Source organism: Mirounga angustirostris, unplaced genomic scaffold (genome assembly GCF_029215605.1).
Source record: "Mirounga angustirostris isolate CCGP_5_RB_7025 unplaced genomic scaffold, mMirAng1.0.hap1 SCAF_4, whole genome shotgun sequence".
In the NCBI taxonomy this organism is placed as follows: Eukaryota; Metazoa; Chordata; class Mammalia; order Carnivora; family Phocidae; genus Mirounga; species Mirounga angustirostris.
Genome location: NW_026991712.1, coordinates 52,244,555 through 52,255,625, shown reverse-complemented (window position 1 = coordinate 52,255,625; position 11,071 = coordinate 52,244,555). Strand labels below are relative to the sequence as shown.

The 11,071-nt window shown below is 40.7% G+C and overlaps 1 protein-coding gene across 1 annotated transcript in view; it reads right to left on the bottom strand.

The window, feature by feature from the left end:
• Nucleotides 1-479: 479 nt before the first annotated feature.
• The window catches only part of LOC123858946 (myelin P2 protein), a 36,750-nt gene continuing 26,158 nt past the window's right edge, over nucleotides 480-11,071 (bottom strand). The window contains exon 10 of the transcript XR_010410619.1: nucleotides 480-584. The gene's annotated coding sequence lies outside the window, so the exon portion shown is untranslated. The remainder of the gene's footprint in view (nucleotides 585-11,071) is intronic.

Below are 11,071 nucleotides of genomic sequence, written 5' to 3'. Positions count from 1 at the left end.
GTGCCGTGGTTTCTCTGGGACAAACGTAGTCCATTCCAGTGACGCCTGAAGTCAAGGCTAGGAAAGTTACAACATTTTCAGCTCGTTCTCCTCCAATGTGTTGGCCAGCATTGACAGCAGTGACTTTGTCAGCAGTCAGTTTTCCACTTACCTCCATGTCCCAGAAGTTCTGAGGGGATTGCTGAGCCAGCACTCAAGAACAGAGGCAGTTTTGGGCGCCTGGGTGGCTCAGTTGGTTAAGCGACTGCCGTCGGCTCAGGTCATGATCCTGGAGTCCCGGGATCGAGTCCCGCATCGGGCTCCCTGCTCGGCAGGGAGTCTGCTTCTCCCTCTGATCCTCCTCCCTCTCATGCTCTCTGTCTCCCATTCTCTCTCTCAGAAAAAAAAAAAAAAAAAGAAAAAGAAAAAGAACAGAGGCAGTTTTGTTTGGCGATAGTGTAAGGTTCACTGATTGATGTTCAACCTGGAAAACACTATACCTTCATTGTGCAAAAGTTTGGAAGCCCGTATTTTGAGGCCAAAGACAGCTAGTACAATGGGTAGCTAGGAATACTCTCCAGTTCTGTCATCCCGTTGTCCTTGTGCTGCAGGGAAATGGACATGAGCAGGAAATGAGATAAAATAAATGTCACATTCTGTGGTTAAACATGCAGATGGTAATAGTTATTAAATTTCAGGTAAAAATAGAAAAATTTTTCCCCAAACGTGCCCCCACACGCTTGCAGGCAGAGTAATGCAGCTAATCACTTTCAATAGGACAAAATGCAGCCTCAGAATTTGGGGAAAGGATAGACTGGGCTGTGGTAGAGTATTTGATGTCCATGTGGCCATAGCTGTGGCCTGTTTTGGAATCTTCATGTTCCTGAAATCTAACATGTTCCTGACTTATGATTACATCTTGCAGAAATTTAGTCTTCCAGACTAGGAGTTCTAGAGTCATTTTTGATAGCCTGGCTCTGCAGCCTTTCAGCTATAGAACATTGGGGAATTATTTAATCTCTCTGTGCCTCAGTTTCTCCATAAATAAACATGTTATTAAAGCACCTAGTCCATTGTAAGTACCTAAACCATCTTAGCTTGTGGGTTCGGAAATCATCAGTTTCTGAGAAATATGATAATATCCAGGGCAACATTACTTTTAAATTGTGAATAAATAAAGTTCTCAAAGTTTATTAATTTAAAGATGTCCTTGGAACAGATAACAGCTCCTCCAGAGTTTTCTGCAAAGGTTTGACTTTAAAAGTCTCAACATATTTCTGTGTTCCAAAACTTAGAAGGTGTGATCACAAAGAGTCAATTTCAGATTTCTCTGTATCCCAGAATATTCTCAAACATGGAGGTCATGTTTCAAATACTTGTCTCAATATTTTTCTCAACCTTCTTTAGGAGAAAAGAATTTTCTATTACTGAAGAGCTGCCCTCAACATTGAAACAACTCCTCCTAATGAAGCCTAATCTGAGAATGCAGTCTTAGACCCTTTTCCAGCTCTTATAAAGTAACTCCATGACTGAATTGGAGATATCTCTCTTTCCAAGGCATAATCCATTATTGTATTTTTGGAAATACCCACAGAATTCCAGGAAGAATAGAAGACGGGGGTGGGGGGGGGGTGGCGGGAAGCAATTTGAACTTAAAATCAAGTAAACTCTTTTATTTAAAATTTTGTAAAAGATATATAAGAGAATCCTGTGTAGGCATATTACTTGGAATATAGATTTGGCAGCTGTGATAAAGAAGGTGGACATTTAATATGAACTCATGTTAAAGTCTAAGCCACACGGCAGTTTTCTCCACAAAGTCAGCAAGGGGCGCCAGGTCCCTTCATCTCCTGGTTCCTTTATAAACTGTAAGATCTTGCCCTCATCACTCTGGTATAAAACAGCGCACAGCCAAGTCCTCATTCCAGACACCAGGAAAGAGTTAAAGAAAAGGGAAGTCACACCCGTTCTTTTAATGATGTGTCCCCTTTAGAGAAGATGGGCCACTCTCACTCCACCCCATTGGCCCGCACTTGGTCATGTGGCCATGGGAACGGGCAAATGTTATCTTTATCCTTGCAGATCAAGTGCCCAAACTAGGAACTGAAAGAAAAGAATAGATACTGGAGGAAGAGGAATAGCCTCTGCGTTGGTAGGAGACTCAGATGCTAGAGCGGAAGCTCTATACGCATCTGATACCCGCAGTATTTTATGAATTACTCCTTGTATATGTGTGTGCATTATGAATTAGAAAGTTATTCCTGATCCCCTCTGAGGAATCACCTAAGCTGTCTGTGTCTAAACCTCCATAATTGCAAAATGGGGCAATCACATTAACTACAAAAAGGCTCAAGAAATATTTGTTGTCTTGAAGAATCTTAAATCAGAATTTAAAAGTAAGTGAAATAATCTTTAAAACCAACTCAATGGGGCACCTGGGTGGTTCAGTCAGTTAGGCACCTGCCTCTTGATTTCAGCTCAGGTCGTGATGTCAGGGTCATGAGATGGAGCCCTGCCTGGGCTCCCATGGGGCTCTGCTTGAGATTCTCCCTCCCTCTCCCTCTGCCCCCCCCCCCCCCACATGCTTGTGCGAGCTCTCTCTCTCTCTTTCTCGCTCACTCTTGCTCTCAAATAAATAAATGAATAAAATCTTTAAAAAAAAAAAACTCAACCATGGAGTTAACATTATTTTTGTTTTTAAAGTAGGCTCCACACCAGGCAGTGTGGAGCCCTATGCAGGCCTTGAACTCACAGCCTTGAGATGGAGATCTGAGCTGAGATCAAGAGTCAGTCACTTAACCAATTGAGCCATGCAGGTGCCCCAAGTTAACATTATTTTTGAAAATAGTTGATTTTTTTTTTTTATTGCTTATAGCCAGTGGTTAAAAATGGAATGTTTTTTCTTTACCAATACCTGTATCCCTTGGAGAAAGGTGTCTGTTTCCATTTTAAAGTTAGATTTCAGAATCAAAGGGACTATTTATTTCTCAAATTCAGGAAATGTTTCTCAGGCTATAACAGTCATGTTGTATGATAGTGTGTATGTGTAGGTAAAAGAAAGTTTGATGAAAAATTTGGGTTTGGTTTAAAGAATAGTAAAGAAAGTGAAGCCAGAAAATCTTTAAAGCCTTGATATTAGGACTAAACAAATAAGGAAAAGTCAAATGTCCATTCACTCATTCAATATCTATTTATTGAGCACCTACTTTGTTCTAGACTAGAAGCTGGATATACAAGGATAATAAAGGTAGACAAGATTCCTGCCCTCAAGACTTTGCATGCTGCTAGGAGAGACAGGCAATAAACAAGTAAACACAGCATGTAATAAATAGGTAAGATAATGATACCTACTTATGAAATAAATAGTGTATTTTGATAAATAACAGGGGACATCTACTTTAGATAAAGCAGTTGAGGAAGGTCTGTCTAAGAAGGCAACATTTAAAGAAGAGACCAGGAGGAGAAGCCACCAAACGTGGGAAGAGGAGAGAGAAGAAAATTTCAGGCAGAGAGAACAGAAATCTGGCACAGAAAATATGTTGGCCTGTTCAGTGTAAATGGTAAGGTTCATAATAAGTGCCAATATATTTGTTTGCAGTATGACTCTCTGAAAAGTATCCATGGTGAGAATTGTTACCTACACTACCTCATGGTGCTTCCTTTTTATTAGTTAAATAATAGAATTTAAAAATAAACGTGATGTGATGAGCACTGGTGTTATACACAACTGATAAATTATTGAACACTACATCTGAAACTAATGATGTACTAGATGTTGACTAATTGAATTTCAATTTTAAAAAAGATAAAAAATAAAAATAAAAAATAAACCAATAGGTATTTATTATAGATATTTAGGTATTAAAGTTTGATGGCCAAGAGGTAATATATGCAAGTAGAAGCCACTAGAATGAAGTATTCCAGAAATGAACAGAACAAATTACTAAAAAGAGAAGAGCAAAATACTAGAACATGATTAATTTTAAGTTTATTTGGGAACTCCTGGCTCTTGCCAGTTTTTAACTGCATACTCCTAAAACAGATCGCACCTGAATGTTATGGACATGCTGTCACTCCCATATTTAGCTGGGGATGTGTTCCCTTTGTAACTGGAAGAATTATCCATTCCTAGTTCTGCTGGATTTAAAGCAGTATTGTTTTCTCCATCTTGAACACAGGGCTCTTGTCCAGCTCGAATCCCAGGGGGAGGCGCGCATCTATATTGGGAAATCCCATGGAGCTGAGCACATTGCTGTGGCCTCAGCCCTTCCGTGCTTTCAATGCATCCCCCTCACTTACAGAACAGAAGCTTGAGATATGGTTTGCAATCTTGACCACCCCCTTTGCGTGCTGACCTTTTCTTTCTTTAAATATTAAGGAAAACATTTTGCAAATTGTATCAAGAAGGTTTGCTTTCCAAATTTACTCAGTAACATCCTAAGTCACCAAATCATCTTTCACCCTGAAACTCTTAAAAGGAAACCTAGAATTGGGCTGAGCGAAATAAGTCAATCAGAGAAAGACATGTATCATATGACCTCACTGATATGAGGAATTCTTAATCTCAGGAAACAAACTGAGGGTTGCTGGAGTGGTGAGGGCTGGGAGGGATGGGGTGGCTGGGTGATAGACATTGGGGAGGGTATGTGCTATGGTGAGCACTGTGAAGTGTGCAAGACTGTTGAATCACAGATCTGTACCTCTGACACAAATTATACATTATATGTTGAAGAAGAAGAAAGAAGAAAGAAGAAGAAGAAAGAAGAAAGAAGGAAGAAGGAAGAAGAAGAAGAGGAGGAGGAGGAGGAGGAAGAAGAAGAAGAAGAAGAAGAAGAAGAAGAAGAAGAAGAAGAAGAAGAAGAAGAAGAAGAAGAAGAAGGAGAAGAAGAAGATAGCAGGAGGGGAAGAAGAAGATAGCAGGAGGGGAAGAATGAAGGGGGGGAAATCGGAGGGGGAGACGAACCATGAGAGACTATGGACTCTGAAAAACAAACTGAGGGTTCTAGAGAGGAGAGGAGTGGGGAGGTGGGTTAGCCTGGTGATGGGTATTAAAGAGGGCACGTTCTGCATGGAGCACTGGGTGTTATATGCAAACAATGAATCATGGAACGCTAAGTCAAAAACTAATGATGTAATGTATGGTGATTAACATAACATAATTAAAAAAAAAAAGGAAAACCTAGAGAGACTTGGTGATGAAATTTGTTTTTTTTTAAAGAAGTTCTAATTCTTTTGTCCTTTAAGACATGCATACAGAGCCCCTGGGCACGGACGCTCTGGCCCATGGAGAAGGCAGGGGACTTTTCCTGCAGCCCCAGACATGGTGGGATGCGCGCCGTAAGCACAAGATCAGCGACCAGAACCAGAAGTGTCTTGGCAGAGAGACTTTTCTTGGAAAAACTTGCCTATCTTTTCCTAATGAGGAAATCGAAAAAAAAAAAAAAGAAAGAAAGAAAAAAGTGAAGCTGAAATGTTTCTGTTTTGGAAGCATAATATATAAGCTTTGGGGGGAAAAAAATCACGCAAACGCTGAAATGTACATGGAATGCAAATGTGGCTTTTGCCTGAAAGGAAATCTCTTCAAAAACCACGATGGTCGTATGGCATCTGATTGACTGATGCGGACTAGGTGAAAAGGGGTGCCACATGCTTCCTAGGGGACCTATGTTGGGACTGCAGCTCGCCCGGTTTTTCACCACACGTTCCTGCTGCTGTGTTTGTGAGAATCGCTGGCCTGGAAGGTGCTCGCGCAGCACAGCAGCAGGAACCTGTCTTCCCTCACTTATGATTGTGTTTAGCTCCTCATCAGGAAGGGGCTGAATATCTTTTAAAAATATAGTCGATGTGTTTGTAGATCCTGGTCCTCAGGGAATGAAGTCTTAGATCAGGTGGTTACAAATTACATAATCGGTTTTCCAGCAACTTCTTCCAGTGATTTCCACCTCTATTTTGTGTCCTGAGTTTCTTCTTCTCCCCTGCCATTTCTGTTTTTAGATCTTCTGTCCAGTCATCATGGTGTAGTGGCAAAGGAGCGCTAGACTTGGAGTCAGAACACTAGGCATGTGTGATTTGGAACAGGTCGCGTGATATCCACCAACCCTAATTGTCTAATTTATAAAATGAATTCTAACTCTTGCTGACCTCTCAAGGATACTGCGAACATCAAGTGGGTTTGATTATGAAAGTGTGTTGTAAATTGTTAAAGGGTTAAACAAACATTGGTTGTTTCTCAGTTGTCTTATTTTGGCTTGGGGGAAGAGGGTTTATTCTCGATTGTGAATTTTTGGATGACAGTGAAGATAATAGCCATGAACATACCGAAAGAGATCAATGTCCTATTTCCCTGTCAGCAGGACAAAATCTAGCTTTAGGAGGATGCCCTATATACTTTCACATGCACAGGAATCACCTGGACAATCTTGTCAAATGCAGATTCTAATCCACAGATCTGAGTGGGGCTGGAGAATCTGTGTTTCTTCAGTCACCCAAGGGATGCCCCCTAGACTGCACATTGAGGACTGGCTGATCAGAGAATGGGGTGAAGGGAGAAGGTAACACAGGTAAAGGGAGTGATGAAGACAGAGCCTTCTTGTCTGTTGCCCCTTCCTCTTGGTACCATACCAGTGAAATGAGTTAGCAGAATAGTCACTTGTTAAGAAATCTTTCTGTTAATACTGTTAAGGATCTGAACATGATTTGTTGTTCTGAACAAAGCATATTTCCTGGGGAGTAAATCTAGTGCAAGAGATACATGGAAGAAATTGTGGCCTAACTCAGAACATGCCAGCCCTGCTCAGGATCTTCTACTTACATGGTAAGAAATGAGGGAAATTCAGTTTGTAAAAGAAGTAGTCTGTATTCTGCCAACTGGGAACCAATCCAAGGCTGATAAGATCATTAACTCCTGTGACCTTAGCTGTGTTTAAAGAGTATTCTCTTGGGACCTTAGTATAACATGTCTTGATTGGACATTGTAAACTAACATCCTTGTCGTTCTCATTTAGAAGCAAATGACTTCCTTCTAGCATTTTCACAGCCATTTGGTAGCCTGCCATGATATTATGCATTGTTCAGAATAATTTTCCATGTTACTGAGGTTGATTCCCCTGATTTACAGCTATTTGTGAAAGTTGGCTCTCCAAAGGGGTAGAAAAGTCAAGAAGAAAATAACTTTATAATCAGCCACTCCAAACAAAGAGCAGATGGTGAAATTCTTGAAATACGGTTAGATTTCTATAAAGGAAAAGGCTTATGATATATAGCTCTCGCTGACCCAATTCAAATGTATAACTATTGCACTTTTCTTTTTTGACACAAAATGATATCTTGACTCTTTGTTAGCTACTAAAATAACCACTCCTGAAAATGTGCTGTTGTGATTTACAAGAAAGGTACACAGGCCTAAACTTTGTTAGGCCCTGTTCTCAGAGGTTTGTTGCTTACCTGGTCACTCCACTTACATTAGCAGAATCTTGGTTAAAATTATCTATAGAGGAAATATAGGGAAATATCTGTTTATACCCATAACTGATGGCATCCTTTAGCTCACTATTCTACACTGAAAAAAGAAAATCAGGGAAGAACTAATTTTGTTGAGTGATTCTCAACTATATAATGAGAACTCTAACTTAGTTCTCTACTTTGGTTTATTGTAGAGTGTTTAAGATCATTAATATGCAGAGTTAAAGAAAGCAGAAATACTCAATGGTTTGGTTCTATCATTATTTCCTATTTCCTTTTTTTTTTTTTAAAGATTTTATTTATTTATTTGAGAGAGAGAATGAGATAGAGAGAGCATGAGAGGGGGGAGGGGCAGAGGGAGAAGCAGACTCCCCGCTGAGCAGGGAGCCCAATGCGGGACTCGATCCCAGGACTCCGGGATCATGACCTGAGCTGAAGGCAGTCGCTTAACCAACTGAGCCACCCAGGCGCCCATCCTATTTCCTTTAAAAAGATTTCCTCAGGGGCACCTGGGTGGCTCAGTTGGTTAAGCGTCTGCCTTCAGCTCAGGTCATGATCCCAGGGTCCTGGGATGGAGCCCCACATCAGGCTCCCTGCTTGGTGTGGAGCCTGCTTCTCCCTCTCCCTCTGCTCCTCCCCACTGCTCGCTCTCTCTCCTGCTCTCTCCCTCTTTCAAGTAAAATAAATAAAATCTTAAAAAAAAACCAGATTTCTTCAGACTCTTAGCTAAGTGTGGCTAAAGGGCAGATCTGTGCCATGTTGCAACCTATACCCAAATGAGTAGTTGTTACTGGTACCCAAATCCATTTCGAGTTCAACATTAGGCTTTTATTGCTCTGGAACAATCACTTCCAGCTACAAGGATTTTTAAGAAGAGTAACGAATTCTCAGTCTTCTAGTCTGTAATTGCTCAGAGGTCAAGAACTGAGTCTTCACCAAGTCTATTTCTATAGTCTTAGCTTTCTCTGTTCTTCACTACACAGAACTTAAAGAGGTGCCTTATCCCTCTAAAATGCATTGTGGTACACTTGCCAACAATTTTTTACTACCTGGGATGGCCTCTCCCTGTCAATGTTTCATCGACTCCGAGGGTCAGTGACTTTGCTGTCCTTCTGAATTTGCACTTAAGTGGCTTCCCAGCCTAATGCAGCTTGGTAAAAACAGGAAAGACCCATACTGAGTATCATAAGCGTTTCTGCTTTACCCCAAAATAGGAATTGCCAGCTATCTTCTTTCAACACAGGCAGATGTCCCATGTACCTATAGAACCCCGAACTTGCCAGATCTGTTTGGTCAGGATTGGTGATGGGACAGCCAGCAAAACAAGTAAGAGACAGTCCTGAGCATGAAGACTCTCGGAGACCCTAGTCTGTGAGCACCAGGGCAGGGCAAGGAATTCACCCTATTTATTAGGCCCTCCTGAGCCACACAGCAGTCCTAAGGGGAATGTAGATGTAAGTGGTTTTATGAATGCCCCAGTTATTGATATGCCAATGATATAACCTCTAATGGGTCTCCTTAGCCCTTCAGGTAAAATTCTTAAGGAAGGAGAGTAGATGACATAGCCTAGGACGAGTCAGTGTTTATGCTTAGGAAGATCATATCAATGGGGCTCCTGGGTAGCTCAGTCAGTGAAACGTCCGCCTTTGACTAGGGGCTTGATCTCAGGGTCCTGGGGTAGAGCCCCATGTCAGGCTCTCCGCTCAGGGGAGAGCCTGCTTCTCTCTCTCACTCTCCCTCTGTGCTCTCTCTCTCTCAAATAAATAAATAAAATCTTAAAAAAAAAAAAAGATCATATCAAGTACTTTCCTTAAACCTATCTTCAAAGAACAACATGACACTCATTACAGTTCTGGTTTGGGTCCTCAACCTCCCTCCACGTGTTTCTGTCCTTCCTGCTCATCCAGCTTCCTCCTCACTGAGGAGTTCCTTAGTCACTTGAAGGCAGGCCTTTTCTCATTCATCTTTCATGTTTGTTGAGTGAGTGAGTGACTGACCATTGAATTAGATTGGGATTTGCTGAGCAGGGTGCTTGTTTAGGGTGGTGTCTAACGTGCTGTGGTTAACTATTACTGTGTAAAAATAAGGTATTTTTCCACCATATTCATTGAGATCAAGAAAGCAGTGTGGGTGGAAGTATTTGGTGTTCTTGTGGCTTATGTACCATATTTTACTTTCTGGAGTACATGGTTACAAATAATGATAAACCTAATTGAATATTCAATATTGCCTTCTTTCTACTTTCCCCAGGGAGGAGAGCTTCCTTTACCAGAATAGACTTATGTTCCTTTCTGTTCACCTGGAAGTTATTTCAGTGTTTCCCGGGAGTTATTTCAAACACCTACTCTTCATTTCTCACCCACTGTCTACTGATAACCACAGAGTTTTGACTGAAAGGAGGAAAGATGCTTCAATTTAAACATTTGATGATCGTAGAATGGTCTACAAGTGATCTCACACATCTACCAGCTGAATCAGCAAAACAGATATAAATCAGCAGGAAGACTGTGTGGATCTCATGAATCCTGCAGGAATTCTAGATTCATAGAGTTATAAGTACAGTTTACAAATACACAGAGAACCAAAAGGGTTTCCTTCTGTGCTTTTCTTATTCCCCATGTCCTCTCCACCCAGATGTTTTTGCACTCACGTCAATAATTCAAAAATCTAAAATCAACATGAATTCTATACAAGGTAAATACAGTGTGTGCAGTTGGAAATCGTAGATCTAATCTATATTCCATGTTACAACAGAAATAAATCTTAATCACATTACTAATTCACAGACTCACCTGTCTTTCATGAGTTCTAAATAAGAAAATCCCTCAGCTTTTCTGTGGAACCAGGAATTTGGGTCATTTAGTCATCCCTGGGTTATGTATGTGACTTATCAGAGAACAGAAAAGCAGACAGATTTCCTGTTTATAGTTTAACATTCCAGACCTAACCATTTCAAGAGGAAAGACGGGAAAGTTCGATGTGACGGCATATTTTAATGGCATTTCATTGCTCCTCATTGTCTGTGAAATTCTGAGCAAAAGAACTCACCTATCTAACCCGTGTAAAACCTAGCCCTCTGTTTTCAAACTCAGCATGGACCGAGGCTGCATGCACAGAGTAGTATGTCAGAATTGTGAAGTGGTACTCATTCGTGCCCTCATTTACTCAGCAAACATTTATAAAGCCTCTTCTAGGAATCAATCAAATTAAAAAATTCAAATTTCTTCACTTGAGCTTTCGATCAGAATTAGAGATTTAAATACGTGGTTATATTGCATTGGAAACACAGTGGAAGGAATTCTTAAATTCTCCTCCTTGGAGGCAGGTCAAAGAAGTTAGCGTGGGATCAATGTCTCTTGAAGGTGATGTTGGATGGGAAGCAGTGTGGGATGTGTATCTCTGTCTACATGGAACTTCTAGAAATTGGGGAAGTTATTAAAATAGAAAAGTTCACAAACATAATAAAGTTATTTCAATATTAAAGAGCCAATCCTATTAAATACAGTGATATAAAATGTAGAAATAAGTGAAATCTTAAAGATCATCCAGATCAGCCCCTCCTTTTAAATACGGAGAAACTGGAGCTTTGCAATGGAAATGAGCTACAGAAGGTCACCCAGCTGCATGACAA